This window comes from Zalophus californianus, chromosome 3, assembly GCF_009762305.2.
Source record: "Zalophus californianus isolate mZalCal1 chromosome 3, mZalCal1.pri.v2, whole genome shotgun sequence".
NCBI classification, from domain to species: Eukaryota; Metazoa; Chordata; class Mammalia; order Carnivora; family Otariidae; genus Zalophus; species Zalophus californianus.
The window spans coordinates 115,262,050-115,288,372 of record NC_045597.1 but is presented as its reverse complement, the minus strand read 5'-3'; the positions used below and the strand labels follow the sequence as shown (position 1 = coordinate 115,288,372).

Sequence of the window (26,323 nt, the reverse complement as noted above, 5' to 3'; positions counted from 1 at the left end):
TCTGCCTTTGGCTCAGGTCATGATCTCAGGGTCCTGGGATCGAGCCCCGCATCAGGCTCCCTGCTTGGCGGGAGACCTGCTTCTCCCTCTCCCTCTACTGTTCCCCCTGCTTATGCTCTCTCACTCTCTCTGTCAAATAAATAAATAAAATCTTTAAAAAAAATAAAAATAAAAAAGACATTAGGTAAAAACTAAGGAAATATGAATAAATATGGACTTTAGTTAATTATAATGTATCATCATTGGCTCATCAATTTTGATAAATGTACCACATTAACGTAGGATGGTAATAATAGCAGGAAGGGCATGTGGGGTGTATGGGAACTCTCTGTACTTTCTTTTCAACTTTTCTATAAATCTAGAACTATTCTAAAGTAAAGAGTTTATTAATTTTGAAAAACAGGGGTAGTCCTTAAAGACTACAATTAAGATATGTAGCTTATAATCATTCAGGTAAAGAGGGAAAGGGTAAATATTTGAGAATTTTAGTCCAAGAAAATGTTGGAAATAAGAATACCAATAGGGGGTACAGATGAGTAAGCATAGTACACAGCAAATACAAAAGTGGCAAAAATAAGGACTGAATGCGAAGAATGTGGTATCTCTTATTTCCCTGATTACTGGGCAGCTGCCCCCTGACTCCCTTCACACTTCTAACATTTTTCACTCCTATCCCAGGCAGCTTATTAGCAGTCTGTGATTAGGGCAACCAATTAAGAAATATTACCTGAGTCTCAGGTAAAAGATCCTTAGAAAATGCTATGGTACCACATTCCCCAAAAAAGCAAGGATCTTCCTCAACTGTGCCTCCACACACCTAGCACAGGACCTCCGGGCTGTAGGTGCTTCACATTTGGAGAGATTAGCCAGGCAATACTCTGTCTGGGCAATGAATTCACCTGGGCACTCTTAATGAAGACCAATGCCCAGAGACACATCAACAGATTCTAATTTAATTGGTCTTGGGTGGGGGCCAAAACATCAGTATTTTTTTAAAAAAGCTCCCCAAGGAGGTTCTAACATGCAGCGGGGTTGAGTGTATAGGCTAAGTCTCTTAAGATGAACTACGGCAGAGCTAGCCTGGGTATTAAGAAATCAGTTAACTTTTTATTACAACAGTACGGATGTGGGGATTTCAGATCATTACTCTTTCCTCTTCCTCCAGCAACTGAGAGGTCTGCTTGTAAGTGTTAAGGGTATAAGGAGGGGACACAGGTGTCACATAAACCCCAAGGTCTACTGGATGGGCCGATAAGAAATGCTCCTTATGAATTCAGATATTTTAAGTCCTCAAAGAGGAAGGATATATTCTGGGGGGAAAAAAACTTCTTTAAAAAGCAGTGACCCTCTCTCAACAACTGATAGAACAACTAGACAGAAAATCAGCAAGGATATAGAGGAATAGAAAAGAACAACATCGGGGCGCCTGGGTGGCTCAGTGGGTTAAGTGTCTGCCTTTGGCTCAGGTCATGTCCCAGGGTCCTGGGATCAAGCCCCACGTCGGGCTCTCTGTTCCGCGGGAAGCCTGCTTCTCCTTCTCCCTCTCCCCCTCCCCCTGCTTGTGTTCCCTCTCTCACTGTGTCTCTCTCTGTCAAATAAATAAATAAATAAATAAAATCTTAAAAAAAAAAGAAAAAAGAACATCAACCAATAGAATCTAACAGACATTTATAGAACACTCCACCCCAAAACAGAACACCCATTCTTTTCAAATGCTCATGAAGCACAAACAAAGAGAGACCACATCATGGACTATAAAACAAACCTCAGCAAATTTATAAGACTTCCCGTCAGCCAGAGGGTATTCTCCAACCACAGCGAATCAAACTAGAAATCAGTAAGAGAAAGATAACAGGAAAATCTCCAAATACTTGGAAACAGAGTAATACACTTTTAAATAACCCACCGGTCAAAGACAAGGCTTCAAGAAAATTTTAAAATATATTTAACTGAAAGAAAATGAAAATACAGTATATCAAAATACACAGAACAGTTAAAGGAGTGCAGAGAGGACAATTCATAGCACTAAATACAACTATTAGAAAAGAAAGGTCTCAAAGTACTCCAACCTCCCATGTCAAGAATCTAGAAAAAGAGCAATATAAACCCAAAGCAAGCAGAAGGAAGGAAATAATAAGCTGAGAGCAGAAATCACTCAGAGATCCACGGGGGAACATAAAGTGACCACGAATTCAGGGATTGGAGCAATGCAGCCGCAAACCAAGGAACACCAATGATTGCCAGAAAACCAGCAGAAGCTAAGAACCAAGGAAAAACTCAGCACCCTCCCCTCCCCCACAGGCTTCAAAGGGAGTGCAGCTCTGCTGACACCCTGATTTCAGACTTCTAGTCTCCAGAACTGCGAGAGAAAGAATTTCTAGGGTCTTGAGCCACCCAGTTGGTGGCACTTTGCTATAGTAGCCTAGAAAACTAAATGAGCTTCTAATTAGGTGGGGGGGAGGAAGAGAAAATCTGATTAATCCAACAAAAGGTAGGAACTATTTTTTTAAGTAGCAAAGGGGAAAAAAGGTTTTATATAACAAATACAAAACACAGAAAAATATTCAAATATATCAGTAATTCAAAAATTATGGACATATTAAATTCATTTGTGAGAATACAAAAAGCTGAATAACTTTACAAATCTGATTCATTTATGGTCTTCCAATGACATTTCTAGAATAACAGAACAAAATCATAGAAACTATATAAAAATGAAGAACATGAAAAAGATACACCAAAACCCCTGAAAACAAAAAAGCTGGTGTAGCAATATTGTTTTTAACTATTTATTGAGAGAGAGTGCATGGGCACATGCACACGCATGGGTAGAGGGACAGAGAGAGCGAATCCCAAGCAGACGTGGAGCCCAAGCTGGTGCTCAGCCCCAGAACCCATGAAATCGTGACCTGAGCTGAAATCAGGGAGTCGGACGTTTAACTGACTGAGCCACCCAGGGGCCCCTAGTGTAGCACTCCTACATTCAAGAAACACCCTGCTAACACAATGTACTCACAGTAGTTGCTTCCTTAAGTACTAGGAGACAGGGAAGCCTTATTTTCACTAAAAGATCATATCTGCATTTTTACCATGTTCATATATTACTATTCAAATAGGCAGAAAGCTTTTAGTCCCATATTCATTTAAAATACAGCATCTAAGTAAAATGAAGTCTCTAGTGATAAGCCTAATAAACTGCAGAAATTCCAGATTCCTTTGCACATTCCCTTCAAATTCCTTTTTTGATGAACTGTCAGGCTAACATGTCTGTGCAATTAAACCAGCGAACATGTTCAGCAAGGTTTCCAAGAGGTTCATTATCTGACTGGTATACATAAAGGTGCTCAGTCAAAAACTGCAAAGCTGAACCAGTACAAACAAATGCAAGACTGCTTCCTTTCATTGCAAACCAACTTGGCAAATCCTAGCTACCTCTCCGATCTCTCTCTCTCCCCCCACCCCCATTCCCAAAGGACACATCAAGTACCCTCTGGCCTGCCTCCGGACATTTGCATGTGCTATCCTGTTTCCTGGAATGATCCCATCCCCTCACACTCCCACCAGATAGTCACATGGCTTACTCCCTGGATTCACGGAGATCTCTGCTCCAATGTCACCAATTTGGAAAGGCCTCCCCTGACCAGCTGATCTAAAATAGTACTACCTTCCCAAACTCTCCCTATCTCTCTACCAGCTTTACTTCTTTTTTCCTCACTTAATCACTACCTGACATGATTTCACTGCTTGCCTGTTTGCTTCCCACACTAGAAGATAAGCCCCAGGAAAGCAGGGTTGACTACTATCCAGCAATACCTTGCAGCACACAATAGGTACTAAATAAACATGACTTATATAAAATTTGCACATGCTAAGTCTATAGCACGGTTTTATGTTTTGGCCAAACCCTATCTCACATAAATTTATTTTTTTTCCAACTGCAGCTTTTTCTCCTTTTACACCTAGCCAATGATCAAAAATAGGGTAAAGAGAAGACTTCTCTCTGGAGAAAGAACAGACTCAAAAACAGAGAAAGAATTTGTACCATGATGCTGGATTTTGTTGAAATCAGCATTTATTTTCTTGGACATCTAACCATAAAAGTTAGGGGAAACCTTTTCATACAGTATGAGGAATAAAAACCCAATGCTACAGAAGTACCCTAAAAGAAAGACTGACTTTAAAGAAGTTTGAATCTAAGCTTATGGGAGGGACCTTGGCCCTCATGGCCCGGCAGGTGAATCCGATCTAGCTAAGTTTCTGAGAGTCAAGGATTCAGCTGCCTGTCCCCTGGAGGGACACCACCATTCCCTATCAAATTCTGCTCTCTATTAGACTTCTCCCATTTACCTCCTCTGGGCTTCACTTATCAGAGAACCGGCACTAATCTATGTCAGAATCCTAGGGACAGAAAGAAGTCTCTCCACCCTGCTGCTTTGGGACAGATCTGCTTTAAGGCACCTCCCGCTCCTGCTTTGTTTTTTTAAGGGAGCCCCTTACCCTACCAAGCCTGAGTCACAAGCTCATCCAGCACTCTGGTTTCCGAGCTCTGACCCAAAGAGAAGATGGTGGTAGCTCTATGGCACTGAGCCAGATGTCCACCGTCCCCAGCCCTTCCCCACCACACCCTTGTAACCCACTAAATAGAGAATCCCACCAAATCCCACTACACCCATGTGGTTCTCTGAGGGCAGGTTATATACTTTTATGGATTAGCACACAATCTGGTACCACCCTCCCAAAACAGCTTCTGGAACCCAATTCCAGCCAAGAAAGTAACTGCCTACTATTAAAAGACCAAAACAAGTAAGAACTAGGTGAGCCTGCACCACCACCACCCCACCACCTCCTGCCCACAGGCTTCTCTAGTCTCTAGTCAGCCAGTTCTCAGCCTAACCTAATTCCTCCTCGAATCAATATAAGACATATTTCTTCTCTTGTTTTCACTGGAAAAGGAAAGGAGTTCCTAATTATTGCCTATCTTATATATCTTCAAATACGTGAGGGCTCCTTTCTGCCTTCTCTTCTCTAGAATAAATGAGCTCTCTGCTGTAAGTCCATGGCAATCATCCAATTTCCTTCATTGTCCCCTTGATCTTGAAAAAGTACAAGTTTGAATCACAGATAAAAATAGTTATATTGCTGCAAGTTCTCCTCCTCTAATATTTAAATCTGCCCAATTATTATACTTTTTGGCCTGTTATACTTTAAACAGAGCAGAGAATGAGAAAACCACTTTTTCAAGCGTCTGCCGCCCCTGACCCTGGGTTACCTGGGCAGTGTATGCTTACAGCACTTACCTAAGATTATAAAGTACTCCAGTGACATTATTACAAGAGAGGGCAGGAACAGTGTCAACCTAATGAGGCAGCAGATTGTATCTGATGGTCTCCATCTGAAAATCAGCACAGGCCAGGCTGTGTGCTAATCAACTCACCAACGGCCCTTCACTCTGGGACAACGGTAGCCTTTGTCTACACCTGAGAGGAAAATAAGCTGCCTTCCTTCTAGTGCTAATAAGTTTGTGGAGAGGGGTTATGTTCCATGGGAAAAGCTGCGCTCTCCCGGCCTAGGGCAAGAATCCAAAGCAAGGCCCAAGAAGGCAAGACATTCCTTCCCAATTTGGAACTCGAACCACTTTGCTGGAAGGCAGACACTGTGTCCTTGAGCGCAGAATCACCAGCACTTAGACAGGGCTTGACATGTAAAAGGGGCTCCATGTCTATTTACTGAATAAAACGAATGAATGAGTGATTAAGATTTACATTTGGTGCTGAACTTCCTGGTAACCAAAGCAAAAAGGAATATACTGGTTCACACAGTTTTCGTGTGTGAATCAAAGAGAAGAAAACACTACTTCAGAAGATAAAGTACTGGTAACATTGTTTTGAAGAATGTTGAGCACAAGCTTCTGTGAGTTCTGTAAAAAGCCTCCTTTGAAAACCCATGAAAAAGGCCAACAAGAAGTCACTTCTATCTAGCAAGTACTGTAAAGAGCACTATCTAGTGGTCACACATAGATTTTTCCCATCCACACTGCTTATGGGGCAAAGACCAAGGTCAGGCATCCTTAACAGCCAACAGGAACGCCTTATGGCATCTCACTCACTCACACTGGCTGGCTGGGCAGGGGACAAGAGAGCACAAGTTCCCAGGGGCAGATCATTCCCAGAGGGTTAAATTCAGTTTAGAAATGCATCCATGGTTTCTCAGAGAGCAGGCAGATTCCACTTGCTAATGATGTATAGCTAACTCTAGACCAATGACAAGAGACAGAGTCCATGTACTCAAACAGGCGGTGCAGAGAGTAACAAAGAACAGAAACTGGGCTTAAAAAAAATAATTTCATTGAATAATACTCTCCCACATCCACTCTCACCCCAGGAGGGAAAAAGCCACTCTCTATTGCCCTAGATCCTAAGCAGGATAAATAGAAACTTAGATGAAGCACTAAGCCTTCCAAATTCTGGAATTTAATGACACTGTAAAAGAACAAAAAGTGAATGAACTGAATGAAAACAGTCTTTCAGAACATCCATCCAAACGAGATCTATGCTAGATTTTCAAACATGAAAACTCTACGGTAAAAGTTATTTGAAACATGGGTTGCTGCCTTTGGAGTAAATGATCAGAGAGCCATTTCATGTAAGTTCAGGTGGGGAATTTTTGAAGTATGTCCACATTCAAGTGGAGATCAAAGAATCCCAACTAAAAGAATTGTGGACAACGACAACGGTGGTTTGAGGAGAAGTTCTTTTAAAAGGGCTACCTTGAAGATGAGGACTCAGACTTTGAAGGAACCAGGGTGATTGGCAATGGAAGCAATCACATGTGAAATTCCTTAAATAAAAACTTATTAACTTAAAAAAATACATACATACATAAATAAGAACGAAAAGCCTGATAGCTCCTAATGTCAGCCAGGTTGACGTGGAGCAGATCATCTTACACGCTGTTAAGAAAGAGGCAGTGTCACTGATATATTGTACCAAAACACACCCAAAAAGGTAGTATCAGGATCTAAAATATGTACTCCTTTGACCCAGCAATTCCACTCCTAGGAATCTATTATAATGAAAGGTATTTGTTTATAAAGCACAAAGATGTACAGATAAAGGACTCAATTGTAGCATATATCAGTATAGTTTATGGAAGAAAAAAATGGAAACAATCTAAAAGTCTATTAACACGAAGTTGACTAACTAAAGCCTGGCATAAAGAACTATAATGATTCTTTCACTCCTGCATGCACAAGCGTTTATTGGGCAACTATGACGCTGAGCTTGGCTGTGGGTACGTGAGTTACATTACACAAAGTACAAAAAAAAATCCCAGGTCTTGTTGAGTTTATGTTCTAGACGTAATGCTTTCAAATAAACACTTTTAAGGGAAAATTCCCAAATGGCTACATATTTTTGAAATACATACATTCACGTATCTGTAAGACATGTATTTTTGTGTACAGAGAGTGTTAGATGTGCCCTTAAATGTAGCCCCCCTTGCAATAGCTCTGAAGACCCCGTGGGTTCAGAACAAATGGGAAGCCACGGAAGCACTTTTAAAATTAAAAAATAACACCAGCCTGAGTTTTGGAACACACTAAGTAGATTTGATACTGGCTTTGAGAAAGTAGACACTAACTGAATGATCTGAATAATTTACTTAGCCTCATTAATGCAGTTTCCCCTTCTTCGACTCACAGAATTATAAGAGTTCAGAGGAATAGAAAAATGTCTCACACTCTTCACAGGATGCCTGGAAAATAGAAGATGCTCAATAAAGATCTTTCCCACCCTTTCTCCTCAGAATGCCTTGGGATTCAGAACACTTCACCACTCAATGTCTTCTCTCCTAGGTGATGATCCAACTTACAAGAAAAAACATTTCAGTAAATATTGTTGCTGGATCAAAGAATTTTTCAAGTATCTCTCCTCTCTTTCCCACCCACACAAAAAGCAATCGATTTTCTTTCCCTTTGCAACTACCTCTTCATTCTTCTCAGCATAATTCTCTCTTCACAAAAGCGACTGGTTTAAAAAAGTTTTTTTTTTAATTGAGCAGCTATCCATTAGCTGATTCTCACCTGTATTCTGTCGTCCACGTTTGTCCGCATAAAACAGTCCTTACCTCACAAGGCCCAAGAGGTCAGCAAGTGCTATTTGTCGGAGGCAACTGGAAGAGTCCACCTGCCAGGGCAGGCTGCAAGTCCTAAATTGACTACAGTGACTTCACAACTTGCTTCTACCCGAGGTTTTCCCTTAGTTCGCACACTCAGCTTAGTGCCCCAGCTTGCAAGCCTAAAAAAATCTTTTAGTAGAGTATCTATTAGATAGTTGCAATAGTAAAAATAAAATCCAGCGGCATAAAGGAAGCTCTCTTGTGGGCCCACTGCCACCTGGGAAATGGATATTCTAGCAGGGAATCTGCTAAGAAGCTAATCAAGACCTAGAGTCTGCAGGTGCCAGAGTTAGGCTCCAGCTGCAAGGCTCTACCAAAAGCCACATGAATTCTTTCATTAAGTCCAGGACCAGAGTAGCTTATGTAGTATTGAAAATAACATTTCTTTTAACTCGCTACCTTTATACCATGTTTCATCAGATAAGTACTTTCAGGAACTCAGCACCAAGACAAGAATTGCATCTTCTGAATACAATTCAGAATTACTTCAGAATTCTGAAGTAATGCTCGGTTTAATCTTCTAGGCCTATGAGAACTGTGTAATCCATTTATTTTTCTTTTTGCTTTGGTTACCAGGAAGTTCAGAACCAGATACAGATCTTAACTCATTCACTCATTCATCTATTCAATAAACATGTAGAGAACCCCATCACACATCACGTATCACACAAAGTGCTGGCAATTCTGAGCTCAAGAACATAGTCCATTTTCCAGAAAGCCTCGGACAGATACTGAATTAACAAGTGGCCATAACTGTGACTGAGATATACAGAGTATAGTCAGAGCTCAGAGGAACCGCATGCCATGCCGCCTGGTGGCAGGAATAGGGGAGGGAGGTTGGAAGATGGCAAGGAAAAAGAAATCAAGAAAGGTACCCCTTAAAAATGACATGTTAGCTCTGCTCTTGGTAAATTAGCTCTCATTTGATTTCTGATGTTTCTGGATTCTTTCAAAAATGTTTTAAACTTTCATGGCAATAGATTGAAAAATACATATTCATTCATAAGCATGTTTAAATATACACACTGAACAATATCCTTTTAACCTAGAGGAACCCTCAATATTTACAAAATACAGCTTCTCGTGGGGTATTACAAGGGACCCTGGGAAAAATCAGATGTAACTAGGAGTAATCTGCTTTGAAGAGTTGATTCTTGAATATCCTCTGAATATTTTCCAGGATTCCAAAATAACTTTGGTTTAAAAATATGAAGGTATCTTATTAATTTATCATATTCCTAACTTTGTCTGCTTCACTATTGTTGACTCCAGTATGCCAACCTCAAAGATCTTGATTTGATAGCTCTGGGCCGGTTGACAGTGATTGACAACAAGGATTAACTATATGGTTTCTAGATGGACCCTGGCTTACTTCCAGATTTGGCTAATGTTAAGCCAACACATTCCTTTGCCTCCCCCAATAGCAACATATTCCTTTTCCGCAGCATACACTCTAAGAGAATGGGGTTGCTGGCGCGATTTCAAGTTATATCATTGATTCAAATCTATCCCCAAGCAAAGCTGCTTTTATTTCAGAGGAACACTCTCTAGTGATCTGAATTGCAGGGGCAGTAAAACAATTGTACATTTATGTAGCATTCCCAGCCCCAGAGGAATAGTTTTCTAGGCCTGCAAATACCTAAGAAGCAATAAAGAGTTTCGTGGGTTGGAGGAGTCTCCTTTTTGTCTATTTTTTTTAAATCAGAATTCCATGTAATAGAAAGATGATGAATTCGGTGCTTAACAACAACTGCTCTAATAAAGTATATTATATGCATAATTCTCACTTAAGAGTAACTACTGCATAAACCTATGGTAAAAGTGGTAATATTCAGCTTATCTATCAGAAGCAGCAAGAAAAATAAGTTGTGCCTTCAGGGAAGAGCTGCGGGGAGATGCCAACTGACTACTTCCTTGGGTTTCCTCTGCCCAGAACATTCTCCAGCTGGTATCCACAGGGTTTCCTCCCTCCCTTCCTTCAGCTCTCTGCTCAACTGTCCCCTTATCAGAAAGGTCTTTCTTGACCATATTTCTTTAAAAGCAACGCTTGCATTCCCCAGCCCCCTTCCCTACTTGCTTGTTGCTTTTCTTTTTTTTTTTTTTCTTCTTTTCCATGTATTTGTTTGTGCATAGCACTTACTACCACCACAAACAGGTTCATTTTCCCTCTTCCCTGAGTCTAACATATGCCCAGAGAGCAGAGGCTGGGTTTTGTTCGATACTGTATCTCCAGCACACCTGGCACCAAGTAGGCATTCCATAAATACTTGATGAATGAATGATTTTTTTTTAACTCTTTCCACTCACTCACATTCCATCCAATCATCTCAATAGTGAAACCAAGGCACAAAGAAGGTAGAATTTTTCCCAATATCCTCTTCTCCCTTATTCTAGCAAAGAACAGTACTCTACGAAAAAGTCAAAGCTGATCCAAACAAATGGCCCAAGAATCTGTTAATCCTGCAGCAATACACCTAGAACTGTACCTTACAGAGCAACAATTGAATGTATTTTGATTTAGTAGCTCTGACACTCTTGAAAGGTGCCCACTTTGCGTGGTTCCCAAACATGTTCTCCAAAAGTTTCTCCAGAAGAGGAGAAATCAAACACTCTATCAAGTTATCACCTTAAAATGAGACCAATGTAACTAACTATATTGACTCTCTGTCCAGCATCTAAATTAAAGGGGCGGGGAGAGGTACTAAGACCAGTGATTACCAAGGACACTGTGCATGCATGAACTTCATTAAATGGACCACACAGCTCCAGTTTACAAAGGCTACTTTGCACTTCAGAATCTCTCCAGCCAACAACATTACCTTCCTGAATACGAGTCTATAAGACCCTGTAAGTCTTAAGCGTAGCTAAGAGGAAGAAACCCAGATACGCCAAGAAATGAGAGGCTGTGAATCACTTAAATCACAGGAGATCTAGAACCTACTAAAAACAGAACCGTGAAATAGAACTAAATAAGCAATAAAGTGTCTGATCCATAATTGCTCTTGGTTCTGTTGCTACAAGGGCACATACCAGAGAAAAAATTTTAAGAATGAGTAAATAAGTAAAAGCTTCAGTCCACAGAAGCTAAGGGGCTCTGCGCAGACCATAATTCTAAGTCTCAGTATTCTGTCTTGACATTTGCTACCAAAGTGTTCTACTAAACTGCCTGCCAAGGAGCAATGAAGCAGAGCCCTAGTAATTCTTTCAGCAAGCTACTGAGATTGGAAGGCTAATTTAATGGGGCAGGGCCAAGTGCACTTAACAAACTGCACATCTGTACGATGGAAATACGTTGTCCTCGTCTTTAGCAGTAACTCTCCTCACTAAGTAGCTCTCAAGGAGTTTTGAAGCCTTTCTCCTTCTCGGTGTGTAGCTGCCGATGAGTGTACTTCCTTCTGCAGAAAAGAGGCTGCCAAAATGAGGGGCTGTACCCCAGACCCACTGGAGCTGCTGTGAATTGAAAATTTTGAGCTGCATCTGATCCCGTCCCTGAAGAACGCATGGAAATCTCGTTCTCCATGTTAGTAACCTATATACTTTTTCTAAGTCCCTTTCTCCTTGCCCAAATGGAAATCAAATCATGGAATCACATGGAAGGGGAGTGCATTTCCACGTCAAGCTTTTGGGTGTAAGCCAGGCCACCTGGGCGGCCCTGAGAAATCTGCTTCTATCTGCTGTGCATGCGGAGAGTCCAGCCCAACCTTGAAAAAGAGGAGTTTTCAAGACCTCAAAAAGATGAACTCCATTTTAAGCAGGGCTATTCTTTTTATGTAAGCAATCGGACTCTTATCTGCCCAGCTTTATATGATTTCTATGCAACATGGCTCTGACTTGCCTAGGATTACTTTTCTAAAAAAGGCACCATAACTGTATGGAAAGCACCCATGACACATGGCTTTGCTCAGCCACTCGCTGCAGCTCTGGGCACATCACTTCCTCTTTCTTGGTCTCCGTTCTCCCAGCTCTAAGGCAAAAAAAATAAGACCAAAATTATATCTGAGACTGCTGTCTACCTTCAGATCCTCTGGTTTTCTGGGGTTTTCTGGGATGTCTCTCTCTTTGAAAGTAGTATTTTCATCATCCATTCTTTCTGGCCTTTCTGGCTAGCCCTTATTCATCCCCAGAGACTTTACTAGTCAGATGTCCTTTGCCTTATGCTGGAGAATATTCTGTGTGACTCTTCAAGTCACATAAGAGACTAAGACACACGCATACTTTCTTTGGGAGCCTGCAGATAGGCCCTTTCTAACCCTTGGCTCATAAACTCGTATACAGAAGACTTGCAGCCTTTAAGTAATTAGTGACCTTCCCAGAATGCTTCTCTCTTCTCTCCCTTCTCATAAGTTTCCTTATATTTTCTCAATCTTTTTCTTTTTTTCCTCCTTTCTCATCTTTTCTCACTTGGTCCTGCCAGCACAACTAAAGGGGTTATTTAGTCCCACTGGTAACCCATAGGAAAATAAGAAATTGCCACTTATCTTCAACGAACAGAACCATGAGATTAGGACTGAAAGCTATTTGAAGCACATTCATGTTGACAACATTAAGAAAGCTGTAACATAAAAGCATAGGAGATGAAATGAATTCAGGATTGCAAATGGAGATCAACAACTACCTTCATGTTGAAATATTCTAAGACACTGCCTTGTGTCAAAAGTTCTTTGATAAAAAGTCGATGCTTAGAGTAAGATATAGAAACCACAGTATTTAACCAATGTGCAAGCAGCATAATCCCAGAGATTAATGAAACTCCAGATCACAACTGTTTCATATATTTTTGCTAAGCAGGAGTGGCTTGTGTGGTGAGGATTTGTAGTTCAATCAAATTATCTTCTCTACATCCACTTGTGAACGTAATACTCACAACATCCATGTGATTAACCAAAGCAGCCTAGTCCAGGAGGGTTGCCAACGGCAGGCAGCAGCGTGGCATATCTAAACAAATGAACATGGAAAGGTATCATTATAACTGAAGTTGCAGACATTTTGGGATATAAGTTTTTTTTAAAGTAAGTAAGAAACTTTAGGCAGGGGAGGAGACTTAAGGAGGTCCTTAGGCTCAATAACCTTTCCCAGCCACACAACAGGTGCAAGAAGGACTCGGACTTCACACAACATCCTCTTGACCCCAGGTAGAAAGATCTGGTGCGATGCAGATGAAGTGAATGCAAATTTTAAGTAGTGGAAGGAATAGAGAGGAAGAACACAGTGCATGCTCCTCTCCCCAGTCATGGAGAATCGCTTCATCTGGACCTGCTATAACTCAGTGGGACCAGGCCCCCTTCCTCTTTCAGAGGCACAAACCTTTGGTTCCCCGGCAAGCACCCTGAACTGTGTCTCCAGGTGTAAAACAGAATTTGCCAAGTGCCTAAGATGGATAACTAACTCCTGTCCCTCCTTGATCAATCACTTAGACAACATCTGCCTAAATAAACTCCTATGGAATGACTATAGGACACAAGCCAAACCACTCTGATGTCCAAATTAAAATACCTGACTTTTCCCCCTTCCCCTCCCCTTCAAAAAGCATTTAACTTTTTTTTCCTAGAACAATGGGATCATAATACATCTGGAAACTTGCCATTTTGGCAGCAGGGGCTGGAGGACAGATCAACAGAGCAACACAAACTACATCCTGAGCAAGAGCCTAAGCTCCTGGCTGTGTCTGGGGTAAATCCAAAGCAGAGAAAGGCAAGGCTTAAGGTATGAAGGGAGAAGAGTTGCTGCTTGAAGTTCTGTTCCAACAGACCTCTCAAGGGCATCCAGGAAAGAAGAGTATGCATTTACTATATTTGAGCACAAAGCCAACACCACCCAGGCTCCTGGACCAAAGGTGAGGACCTGGGATGGAGCAGAAGTGTAAATCTGGGGGAGTAAGAAGAAACAAAAACAAAGAGCCACTTTTTTTTTTTTCCACAAAAGGAAGAATAGTACCAAGAAGGACGGGGACCACGACAAAAGAAAGATGAGACAATGTTTCTGTTCAGCATGCTAGCCCTCCATGTCAGGTACCTGTCTCTATGCCTCCTTCTCCCTCCTTCCCTGCTGCCAAGTCCTGAGCTGACATCCACTCAAGAGTCAGTACACACAGAGCTCCTACTAGCACCGGGCATAGAGTTAGAAATGAAGGACACATGGAACCACATAAGACCTTGAACAGCCAACGCAATCCTGAAAAAGAAAAGCAGGGCTGGAGTCATCACAATTCCAGACTTGAAGCTCTATTACATACTATAGTCATCAAGACAGTCCCCTGGCACAAAGTATGGTCCTGGCACAAAGACGCACAGATCAACGGAACAGAATAGAAAACCCAGAAATAGACCCACAACTCTATGGTCAACTAATCTTCAACAAAGCAGGAAAGAGTATCCAATGGAAAAAAAAGACAAGTCTCTTTAACAAATGGTGGTTGGGAAAATTGGACAGCAACATGCAAAAGAATGAAACTGGACCACTTTCTTACACCAAACACAAAAATAAACTCAAAACGGATGAAAGACCTAAATGTGGGACAGGAAACAATCAAAATCCTAGAGGAGAACATAGGCAGCAACGTCTTTGACCTCAGCCACAGCAACTTCTTACTAGACATGGTGCAGGAGGCAAGGGAAACAAAAGCAAACATGAACTACTGGGACTTCATCAAGATAAAAAGCTTCTGCACAACAAAGGAAACAACAAAACTAAAAAGCAGCCTACAGAATGTGAGAAGATATTTGCAAATGACATATCTGATAAAGAGTTAGTACCCAAAATCCATAAAGAACTTAGCAAACTCACCACCCAAAAAACAAATCCAGTCAAGAAATGGGCAGAAGACACAAAGAGACATTTCTCCAAAGAAGACATCCAGATGGCTAACAGGCACATGAAAAGAGGCTCAACATTACTCATCATCAGGGAAATACAAATCAAAACCATGATGAGATGCCACCTCACACCTGTCAGAATGGCTAAAATGAACAACACGGGAAACAACAGATGTTGGTGAGGATGTGCAGAAAGGGGAGCCCTCTTACACGGTTGGTGGGAACGCAAACTGGTGCAGCCACTCTGGAAAACAGTACAGAGCTTCCTCAAAAAGTTAAAAATGTAACTACACTATGACCCAGCAATTGCCTATTAGCTATTTGCCCAAGGGATACAAAAATACAGATTCAAAAGGGTACATGCACCCCAAGGTTTACAGCAGCATTATCAATAATAGTCACACTATGGAAAGAGCCCAAGTGTCCATAGTGTCCATCAACTGATGAATACATAATGATACGGTATATACACATGGAGAAATATTACTCAGCCATCAAAAAGAATGAAATCTTGCCTTTTGCCACGACATGGATGGAGCTACAGTATATTATGCTAAGGGAAATCAGTGAAAGAAAGACAAATACCCTATGATTTCACTCATGTGGAATTCAGGAAACAAAACAGATGAACATATAGGAAGGGAAGAAGTGGGGGAAGAGCAAGAGGGAAACAAACCATAAAAGAACAAACTGAGGGTTGCCGGAGGGGAGGTGGGTGGGCGATGGGCTAAATGGGTGATGGGTATTAAGGAGGGCCCTTGTGATGATGAGCTCTGGGTGTTAGATGTAAGTGATGAATCACTGAATTCTACTCCTGAAACCAGTATTACACGACATGTTAACTAACTAGAATTTAAATAAAAATTTAAAAGGAAAAAGAAAAAACAAAAACAATGAAGGACACAGAAAAATTCTATGGGTTCTCTGCTCTTAAGATACAAAGTCCAACAAAAAAGCTGGATAAAGCCCACTGGAGTCTCCTCTAGTTCAACATGAGCACCACCAGCTGTGCATGCTGCCAACATCACGGGAAAGACCTGTGGCTCTGTCAAGCCCTCAGCACACCCCATTCCTCCTGCCAAGGGTATCTTCCCCTCCCCAGTAGGTATCCTCGCTATTACACAACTGGATTTGCTTTCCCTTGACTCAAAGATTATCTCCAGTTGAAAACCAGGAGGAAGACACTCATGAGACTTCTTAGTGATTTATACTTCTGTGTGAAGGAGTTAATTGCACCCATACCAAAGGGAAGATTTTCAGATGGAGAATTTGAGGGTATGCAGAGAGCAGCCCAGGCCTGGCACCAGTCCTAATTCCTTCAGGCCACGCTCTTAAGAACTATCCCACTTGGTATATTTTATATATTCTCAAGCTTGGGAAATCATTAATGCTCTAAGTAATTCCACCTGTAATAATTCTTATATTTGTTTCCTTATAAAGGTCTTAGAAGTCTAGAGGAGATGGCTTTTTTAGAACCTTCCTAAACATTCTTGCCGTACATGTCCCCAGTAGAGAGCCAGCAGAGGACCTCCTTGTGTTTGAAGAACAACCCCATATGCAGAGTTTTAGGAAGCATGCAATAAACCCCAAGACTGTTATTCACCCACTCAGCATGACATTTCAATCAATCAGGAATTATCATTTTTCATCAGAAAAGAGATGAGATCCCCCTGGTGAGTTCTCCCTTCCTCTCATTTGTTAGGTTAAGGTAGGTGGCCTATGTAATTCTCATCAGATTTTCTTCTGGAGTACAATCAAAAGGATCAGAACACTAGGCAAGATTAAAAATAGAGCCATCTCTCAAGAGAAAATAAAAGGCTGGTGTTATGTTCTTCCTTGGCATGTCCTTAAGCATCTGAGCAATGAACAGATACATAACCTTTTACACCCCATCTTGTTGCTATTTTGTCAATACAAATGGCTCTGTAATTGCCTTGAGAAATTCTGACTTGTTCTGAAATGTTATTTTTAAAGAGAAAAAATTTAGGACATGTTTCACATTCAAAGACCCTATTACTACTGTTCACTGAGAACATGGAGTACCTTACACATTCCTTCAAAGGTCTCTATTCAGATGAGGCAAAAGCTCTGAGTATTACCTTAACACCAAATAAAACACAGTTCTATCTCCACTTTCCATCCTTGTGAGACTCATGTAATCATAGCAGCTGCTCATCAATAATATGAAGGGAGATGATGCAGTACCCTTGATTAGAACCAGAACAAGGAATCAGTTTCCAGAAAATATCCCTAAAGTCTATGATTGGGATCTATAACTTAAACCAAACAACTTGCTCTATTTAGACTGGCCTCCCAGGAGATTTCAAATGCTATCCGAAATTATAATTTTTGTGTTTGCATTCAATAAAATCTTACGGGGAGGAAAAAAAAAAAAAAAAAACCCTACATGCCATATCCAAATCTCTGAAGAGCCAGCTGGGAAAATGTAATTCAATTCCAGAAAAATTTATCAAATGGTAGGTATAGCCAGGTATAAAAAGAAAAATGAGACACAAACCTAATTTTCAAGAAGCAAATGATGCCAATACCATATCTAAGTGGAAAGAGCCACTTGGATAATGGGTTATGTTTTTTCTTCTAAATAAAGAAATCAGTTGCATGACGTAAGTTAGTTGAAAATATATCTTTTAAAGAAATTAAATACCTAAATATGGGGTCCATTTTTTTTTCCTTAAAAGAAATAGTCATTGGCTTATACAGTACTATATTTTGAAGACACACCTCTGACCATTGACCTCAGGGTTATCGGCAAAGAAGACCATAAGGTAGTATGTAAAATGCTGAGTGATGAGAGCACCATTATACCCCATAAGCCAGAAGTAGTTCCAGGACTCAGCCTATGATCAGGCACAAGTTAGCTGTAACTGAGAGGAAACAAGGAAGTGGGGCATCCTCTAAAGAGATCAAATTTTCTGCTTCTAGCCCATACTCTAAGAGGCCCTTTTGCTACAAGATCCTGGGTAAGTAGAACAAACTTTATATTGCATTTCTGACCACCAAAAAAGTACAGAATATATTCCAAAGACACGTATGCACAAATAGAGAGTGAGACAGAGAGAGAGAGGAAGGGAAGGAAGAAATGTAAGATAAATTCAAAAGCGTCAGTGGCAAGCATACACACCAGTCAGGGTTGCCCTGGGAGCAGATGCTCCAGCTTCAGGGACTGAATGCTGCCGTCCCTGACAGGGTTGGGTAGATGAACCTGACACTCATAAAGTCAAGACCCTTGAAGGCGGCTAACATAGTCCTAGGTCAGTCTTGCCCCCAAGCTCCAGGACACAAGAAATACAAATCTTCTTGGAGAAAAGCTCTCAATTTAAGTCCTTAATGTTGCTACAAATTAAATTGAATCAAATATAAGCTCTCAAAAAAAATTTCCTCAAAACACAAGAAAATAAAGCAACATAAATGAGAGTTGCCAGGAACAGAAGGACACCCACCCTTAGTTTCCAAATATTTAGCACTCTCAGAGAGTACTAAACAAAAATACTTAATGTAATAGAATATGGAATAGAAAATGAATGAGACTTTAAAAAATATTACCAAATGACCAGAAATATTCACAAATTAGCCCAAGAGAATTTTCAGAGACAACATAAAATCATTTAAATTAAAAACTCAATGGACAAGTTAAACCTCATATTTACCACAGCTGAAGACAGAATCACTTGAACAGGTAAGAGTTCTAGAAAAAAGTGACCGGAATGCAATAAAAAGAGACAGAAAATATTAAAAGGATATTGAGAGGCATGGAGCATAGACTAAGAAAGTTGAAAATGGAAGTCCTAGGAGAGAATTGAGATTGGAGGACAGTTTTGAGACATAATGGCCAAGGTTGATGAAAGACACCAATACAAAGACACAGAAAACACTCTATACCAAGCAGAATAAAAAGAATCCCACATCTAGGCACACTAAAGTGATACCGCAGAATACCAAAGACAATGACGTTATAATATCATCCACAAAAAAGATCAACAATTAGATTGACAGATTTCTCAACAGCAACAACTGAAGTCAGAAGACAGAAGTGTACCAATCTTCAAAGTGCTAGGAGAATAGAACTATTAACTGTATTAAAAAGAAGCCACAGTCCCAAAATGGCATCACTTAGGCCAAGTCACCAAACTGGGGCTTAACACCTAACCTAATTGCAGTTTCAACCTCCTCCAGAAATGTTAAGTCTTAAAAGGTCAGTCAGGAATTTTCTGATAAGCACCAATGAGGTAATCTGTCACATGGGCCCAGAAGATGAGGTAAATTATCTAGTCAGACCCCTGAGTTCCCCTAAGGTACGGTGATCTCGCCTGGAACAATCCTGTCTTTTCTTTTGCTAACAACTTTCTTGCCCCATCCTCCTTCCTATAAAAACCTTCCATTTTGTACCACTCCTCAGGGTACCCCTCCACTTGCCAGAAGGGATGCTGCCTGAATCATGAATCCATTAATAAAACCAATTAGATCTTCAAATTTACTTGGTTGAATTTTTCTTAACAACTAGAACACCCAATGAAGCTTTTTTTTTTTTTTAAGGAGAATGGAATACATTCTTTTAAACAAAAACGGAAAGTTTACTACCAACAAATTTCCCTAAAGAAATGCCCTAAACGTTGTACTTTAAAGATTCATTTATTTGAGAGAGAGAGAGAGAGAGAGAGAGCAAGAGCAAGCAAGCAAGCACGTACCAGGGGCAGGAAAGGACAGGGAGAGAGAATCTCCAGCAGATTCCCCGCTAAGTGAGGATCCCAATGCGGGGCCTGATCCCACAACCCTGAGATCATGACCTGAGCTAAAACCAAGAAAGAGTCAATGCTTAACCGACTGAGCCACCCGGACACGGGAAGGATGTACTTTAAGAAGCAAGAAAATGAACCCAGAGGAATATCTGATATGCAAGAAATGACAAGCAGGAAAGACGGTAAATGCATAGGTAATTTTATACAGGTATTTTTACCAGTCTCTGTAAAACAATGCTAAAACTAAAGTGTATCTCATGGTGGTAAAAAGTCAGAACTAAAATATTAAACAATATAATTCGTGAGAATGATTAAAGTACTCCCAGAGGCTCTGTTCCTTAGAAAGGGATTATGATCCTAATGAACTGCATTCACAACAGGGGAAAATGGCACCAGGGCCCTAATTGGCCTGGACCATACCAGGACTCCCCACTTTCCTTCTCCCCTCAGACCTGCCCCACCCCCCAGTTTGTGGGGAAGAGTTGGGAGGTGGGGGAGAACCAGGAGATCTGACAGTGCTTCCTGAAAGAAGGGGATTCTGGATCGGTCCCTGAGAGAGGAGGAACAGCTCTGAGCCAAGAAAAGGCCCGGAGGCAGACAAAAGGCAGTGTTTTTGCAGCCAAACTTTCAGCTGTGTCTAGAAAGTAATCCACCTACTTCACTTTCAGACCAGACTAGGTGTGGCTTTGTTTGTGAAGGGCTTTGTTGGGGCCCTGCATTGTTTAATTTCGCAAACAGGCCTGGGGATTAGGGATTTGTGAAGTCACTTCACTGCCTGGTAGGGGAGGATGTGTTTGAGCTCCTGGATGTCACCAATGGAGAGTTTTGGGGTGGCAGGGAAGAGATGACGTGAAAGGTCTATGTTTGACTGGGAAAGTCCAATTTCCTCCTGGAATTTTTCTGCTAGGTACAATCTGAACTCATCGACCCACACTAACTTCCTTCTTGAGAAAATAAAAATCACAACCAAAGCCTTCCATCTTCAAAGGCTTCCTTGTGACTTGGTTGCCCAGTTTGGGTCTTGAGTGTTAGGGATGGCCTCCAGGAAAATTACCCAGAGAAGCTTCCTGCGGCCAGTTCATTACTTTTCATAATTTGGATGGTGGTGTTGGTGAGGGGAGAAGCCGGAGCTGCACTACAATTGGAATCCTAATTTGTAGACTACAGGCTCCTTTTTACATAGCCCTAAAGCAAACAGCATAAGGTTAACTGGCAAGGGAGAAAGTGAGTAACATACTTCAATGCCAGTAACAAGTTACTGAAGACTTACCTGTTACTTAGGTTCTCTCTACCTCTGAAGCTCTCCATTAGAAGAATCAGTGAGCAGTGGAAACCGTGAATAACCACCCAGTTATTACAACTCCAGAAGCATTAGAAGTGATTCTAGGGGCGCCTGGGTGGCTCAGTTGTTGAGCGTCTGCCTTCGGCTCTGGTCATGGTCTCAGGGTCCTGGGATCGAAACCCGCATTGGGCTCCCTGCTCCGCGGGAAGCCTGCCTCTCCCTCTCCCACTCCCCCTGCTTGTGTTCCCTCTCTCGCTGTGTCTCTCTCTGTCAAATAAATAAAATCTTGAAAAGAAAAAGAAACGATTCTAGTCCTGAGAGCTGCTAAGGACAAAAGCTTGCCGGGTCAAGAATACCCAGCTATTCCAGCATGAATACCTGTTCATATTATCATACGATGCCTCAGTTACATAATGTGTCTTATAATCCTTGCCTAAAAAACAGACCGGTGTATTTAATACCAAACACCCGTTCCCTATTTTTCCCTTCATGCATGTAACTGCCTTGAGTGTTAATATAAATTTTCTGCCTATATGCACAAAGACAATGCCCAGTAGAAAAACTGTCACTGATAATTACAAGGCAGTTTTTCCCAGCCCCAAAGATGACTACATATTGATATCCCCCCAAGAAGTATTGCATTCAAAATCCATACAACACGGGGGTGGGGGGCAATGCAGTGAGAAATTAAGAGACATTCTTTATTTTTTTTTTTTTAAGATTAGAGAGAGAGAGAACTCAAGCACGAGTGGGGGGAGGGGCAGAGGGAGAGAAATCTCTAGCAGATTCCCTGCTGAGTGCAAAGGGGGCATAGAGTTCAATCTCACAACCCTGAGATCATGACCTGAGCCAAAATCAAGAGCAGGATGCTTAACCGACTGAGCCACCCGTGTGCCCCTAGAGATATTCTTTGATATTTTCAAACAATGGAATTAATACTTCAGAAAATCAGTCCCCAAACATCTATGAGATTTCACTGTGCTACTTGGTTATGGCAGAAATAGGAAGAATCAGCCTCGGATTCCACAGGAAAGAGTCCCGAACAAGAAAATCATGGAGCAAATGAGCCACAGGGATCCTGTTGACTAACATCATATTTCTTAAATATGTGCTAAATCATCCAAAACCTCATGAATTCTTGATATGAAGATTCATAAAGTCTTTTTAGTGCTAAAAGAGAGGTTTTAAAAAAAAAAGTCCTTCCTTCTTCCTTTAATCAATTCACAGAGGCAAAGGTTACCAGTCCACGGTTAACTCCATGGTAATTGTCCAACTTGAATTATATGCAGACTTATTTTGAAGAAAAATGTTTGGGGCACCCGCGTGGCTCAGTCAGTCTGACCCTTGGTTTTGGCTCAGGTCATGATCTGATGGGTCATGGGACTGAGCCCCACGTGGGGCTCCAAGCTCAGCAGGGAGTCTGCTTGAAAATTCTATCCATCTGCCTGCTTCTCTCTCTCCATCTCTCTCTCTCGCTCGCTCTCAAAATAAGTGAATAAATCTTAAAAAAAAAAAACAAAAAAGAAAAATGTCCCCTCAAATCCCCCCAATGTTAACTTTGTTGTTTTTAGTGTGTTCCTTAAAAAGCAACAATATAAAACCAGGTACAAAATCTTTAGATGTATCACCCTTTGTCTACACAAACCAAAGCACATGTATAAGCAGATACAATCCAAACTACCGAACAAACAGCATTCAAATTAACTGTAGTTTAACATGTTAGATCATGTTCTGCTGAAACCACACTGCTGCCCCAATGAGGATATATATGGTACTGGCCACTGACTGCCATGGCATGGGTCCTTTTGAGCTCGGCAAGCATTTACTCCCGTGTCCTATGGGAAGACTGGATACTCCCACCACTTCCCCTTCTAGAAGTGCTGTGAAACCTTTCTTCATCAGCTTGCTCTGTGAGCATTTGGTCTTTAAATGCAAACAGTGCTTTGCTGTCAAGTTAGTTCTACCCTGGTTTTTCTTAGGAATGCTCCATTTTAAACAGGTTCTACTTGACACAATTTGAACACAAACCTAAATGCACACTGGAAATCATGTCCCGGTGCTTAGTTATAAGACAGATACCCAATGATCCAGGATGGGCCTAGGTAAAATTTTTATCGCCATGAAAATGAAAGCAACATCTTAAAAACCTTACCTAACACTCACAAACCCCGGAGGTTACCAAGGCTCAGAGGTCTTCAGCTCCCAGTGTGAGAAACTGCCCTGTGGAACGCTGTCTGTGACCAGGTTCCTACAGAGAATCTACCTTTAGTGTGTCCTTGAAACTAGAGACATACTTGGATCAAAGCTTCGAGGGCTGGGGGAAGGAGCTGGGGGAGAGCTGGAATAGCAGGTGTAAGGAATATCAGATCTGACAGAAGGACACCACAAAGACTGCCAAAAAGCAAACCCAGCCTACAGACGTGGGACTCCTCACCAGTGCTGAGTGCTCTTTCTGAGCCCCTGGCTCTCTGACCATGACCTGGTTTTCATAATAAAGGAAATGCAATATTTAAGGCCTTTCTCAGAGATTATAGTCCAGAGAGATGTTAACTATCATCCCAACTTCCATCATCACTGTGCTAGTTTATTTTTGTCATTTGCGCCTCCACCAGCTTGAGATCCATTGTCTGCCCTGCTCTCACTGTCACCCAGGAGGGTGGCCCCTGCAGATCGTATCCCCCAGGTTCCTGGGCAACTGACTTGTGCTGGGTTTGGCTAATGGAGGAAGTGGCAGGAGACCAGAGCAAGGGAGGAAAGGGAGGTTGGGGGCAGGGGTCCTCCCAGCCCCACATGCTTCAAGCCCAGCATCACCCATAGAAGTAGCGTCCCTCTGCAGCCCCAGCCCCAGGTGGGACCGCACCGTCCACGGCTGCAGCTCTAAGTGTTCTTGAGACCCTGTTTCCTTCCCTTCTCTCTTCTGTCCAGAGCTGGCCATGAGCCCTTCTGGAACATGCCTTCTCTCTCTTGTCCCCTCAGCTCACGGCTCCCATGGTTTTCTATGGCTGGACTCCCCCATCTTATCACCCTGCACACACTTTGTGGGTAGAATCCACGGAATTCTCCTCATTTGAACCAATGGTGTGAATTCTGCATCCTGCTGGGGCCATTTCGGACACAATCCTCAAATCTGGTCAGGCAGATCAGAACTATGCAAACCCCTAGGTACAGATTAGATGCTCAAAAATTAACAATATAAACAAAAAAAAAAAAAATCACCATCTATCAGGGAAGCAAACCCATGAAGATAATCACATAAGCAAAAGTGGCCTTGACCCTATAAGTCCGGTCCTGAAAAGTTTAGCTAAAAGAATAATAATAATAATAATAATAATAATAATAATAATAATAATACCTTTTGGAAATAAAAAAGGTATCTTCATGGGAAAGTTGATTACAATCATCATCACCTATAGCAGGGGAAACTTTGGAAACAACCTGAATGTCCTACAGTAAGAAAATAAATTACAACATTATCAACTTGAAGGACTAGTATGCTACTATGAAAGAGTATTAAGAATTTATAGCAACAGGGGCGCCTGGGTGGCTTAGTCGTTAAGCGTCTGCCTTCAGCTGGGGTCATGGTCCCAGAGTCCTGGGAAGTTCTGCAGGAAGCCTGCTTCTCCCTCTCCCACTCCCCCTGCTTTTGTCCCGTCTCTCGCTGTGTCTCTCTCTGTCAAATAAATAAAATCTTTTTTAAAAAAATGGATATTTGAACAGACTTTGTACATACATTTGAACATCGATATTTTAATTGTATAAAAATAATATACAGGCACCTCAACATTAAATAAAATTTCACAAAACTAAATCCCATGCTGTAAGACTCAGATTCTAGGTACTGTGTATTTCCTTTCTAAAATTTCCTTAGAAATAAAACAAAGGGCATACTATCCCTCACAGGGGTGAGAGGCCTCACAGCTACAGCCAGTGATAGGAGAAGTGCATTCTGAGAGATTAAAGCTCCTCCAGACTATTTCCCACCCTCCGATCAATAAGCAGCCTTCAGCTGGACATTTAACGTCCGCCTCTGTTTCTTTCCTCTGCAGTGGAAGGAGTACCAACCCCCTTACAAGAATGTGAAGTTAATGAAACCCAATAAAACTGCAAAAATATATATATTTTTTTGCTTTCGTATGCCTCCTTCCCTGTCTATACTAACTGTATATGCTGTCTCGAGCTGGGGCAATTTAAAACGAAATCCTTTTCTTCGACAAATTTTGTGGTGCAGTGCTTGTGAGCTCTGTTTCAGAGATGGAGCGCTTTCATTAGTAAGTGGTAAGATGAACACTGTCATTTGGGGGCCTTCGTTGGAGGTTTTAAAATATGTTTCATGCTCCTCCTTGAAGAGATCCTATCTAGCAGAGTGATAACAGATTGATGGCTATGACCTTCTTCACGTTCTTCTAACTCCTTTTAAAATGAAATCAAGGCTCTTGCTGCTGCTGGTGTCTACAGGCCAGGTGCCAAGGCACGATAATGAGGGCTACATACCATCCCCCACCCTCAAGCCCGCCATCTCAGTTCATTGGTAATGTGTTAATGCCACCAACAAACACATCAAAAGAGGGGCAATCCAAGAGAAACACGCTTTCCCCCTCCCCAAGGCGTGTAGCCTTTAAACAGTGGTTGTCAGAAAGACGATGTCTTCCTACTGAAGACAAATACGACACCGTACCAACATTACAACAAAATGCTTTTACAGACATAAAGCTCTTTATGCTTTAATTTTAAACTGATGATTTTATATCTTCCTAAATTATACATTTTAGCAGAGTTTCCTAATCTAAAACATTTATTTGTCTAGAATATATATGAACTTGAAATATTGCCATTCCTATTTCATAGCTGAGCGGATGCTAATTTTCTTTAATTACACATTAATTCCAGTGTACTACCTGGCTAGGCAGTTATTGTTTTAACGGGGTAAGGATTAATGGGCAGGTGTTCTGCTACACTCTGAAGAAGAAATAGAGGAATTATACATGATTCATTTTCTCACTTCTCTGAGCTGAATAATATTAACAACACTGTCACCTTACATTTATAAAGCACTTTTCATTTTCAGAGTGCCTTCATATCTGGGATTATGTTTTCCTGGATCTTTTACCTTTGACAGATTTTTCCAGATAACACACAACTCTATAGTTTTTCAAATTTCTGATGCCCATTTTATGTCCCTATGTTTATATCAAGAGGATACAGTAAGAGGTAGTAGAATAACCACAGCCTTTGGAGACCAACAAACCTGGGTTCAAATCTCGGCTCAACCAATACTCCATGACCTTGGGTGAGTTACT

The 26,323-nt window shown here is 41.4% G+C and overlaps 1 protein-coding gene across 16 annotated transcripts in view; it reads right to left on the bottom strand.

The window, feature by feature from the left end:
• LYPD6B (LY6/PLAUR domain containing 6B) overlaps window positions 1-26,323 on the bottom strand; it is a 213,725-nt gene that overhangs the window by 112,424 nt on the left and 74,978 nt on the right. For 13 of the 16 annotated variants that reach the window (XM_027590075.1, XM_027590074.2, XM_027590060.2 and 10 more), the window contains one exon: window positions 13,040-13,110. The exons of 2 other annotated variants lie outside the window; for them this stretch is intronic. The gene's annotated coding sequence lies outside the window, so the exon portion shown is untranslated. Of the gene's footprint in view, window positions 1-8,080; window positions 8,199-13,039; window positions 13,111-26,323 lie in introns of those variants that run through there. One more of the 16 variants, XM_027590070.2, reaches the window with a different exon arrangement.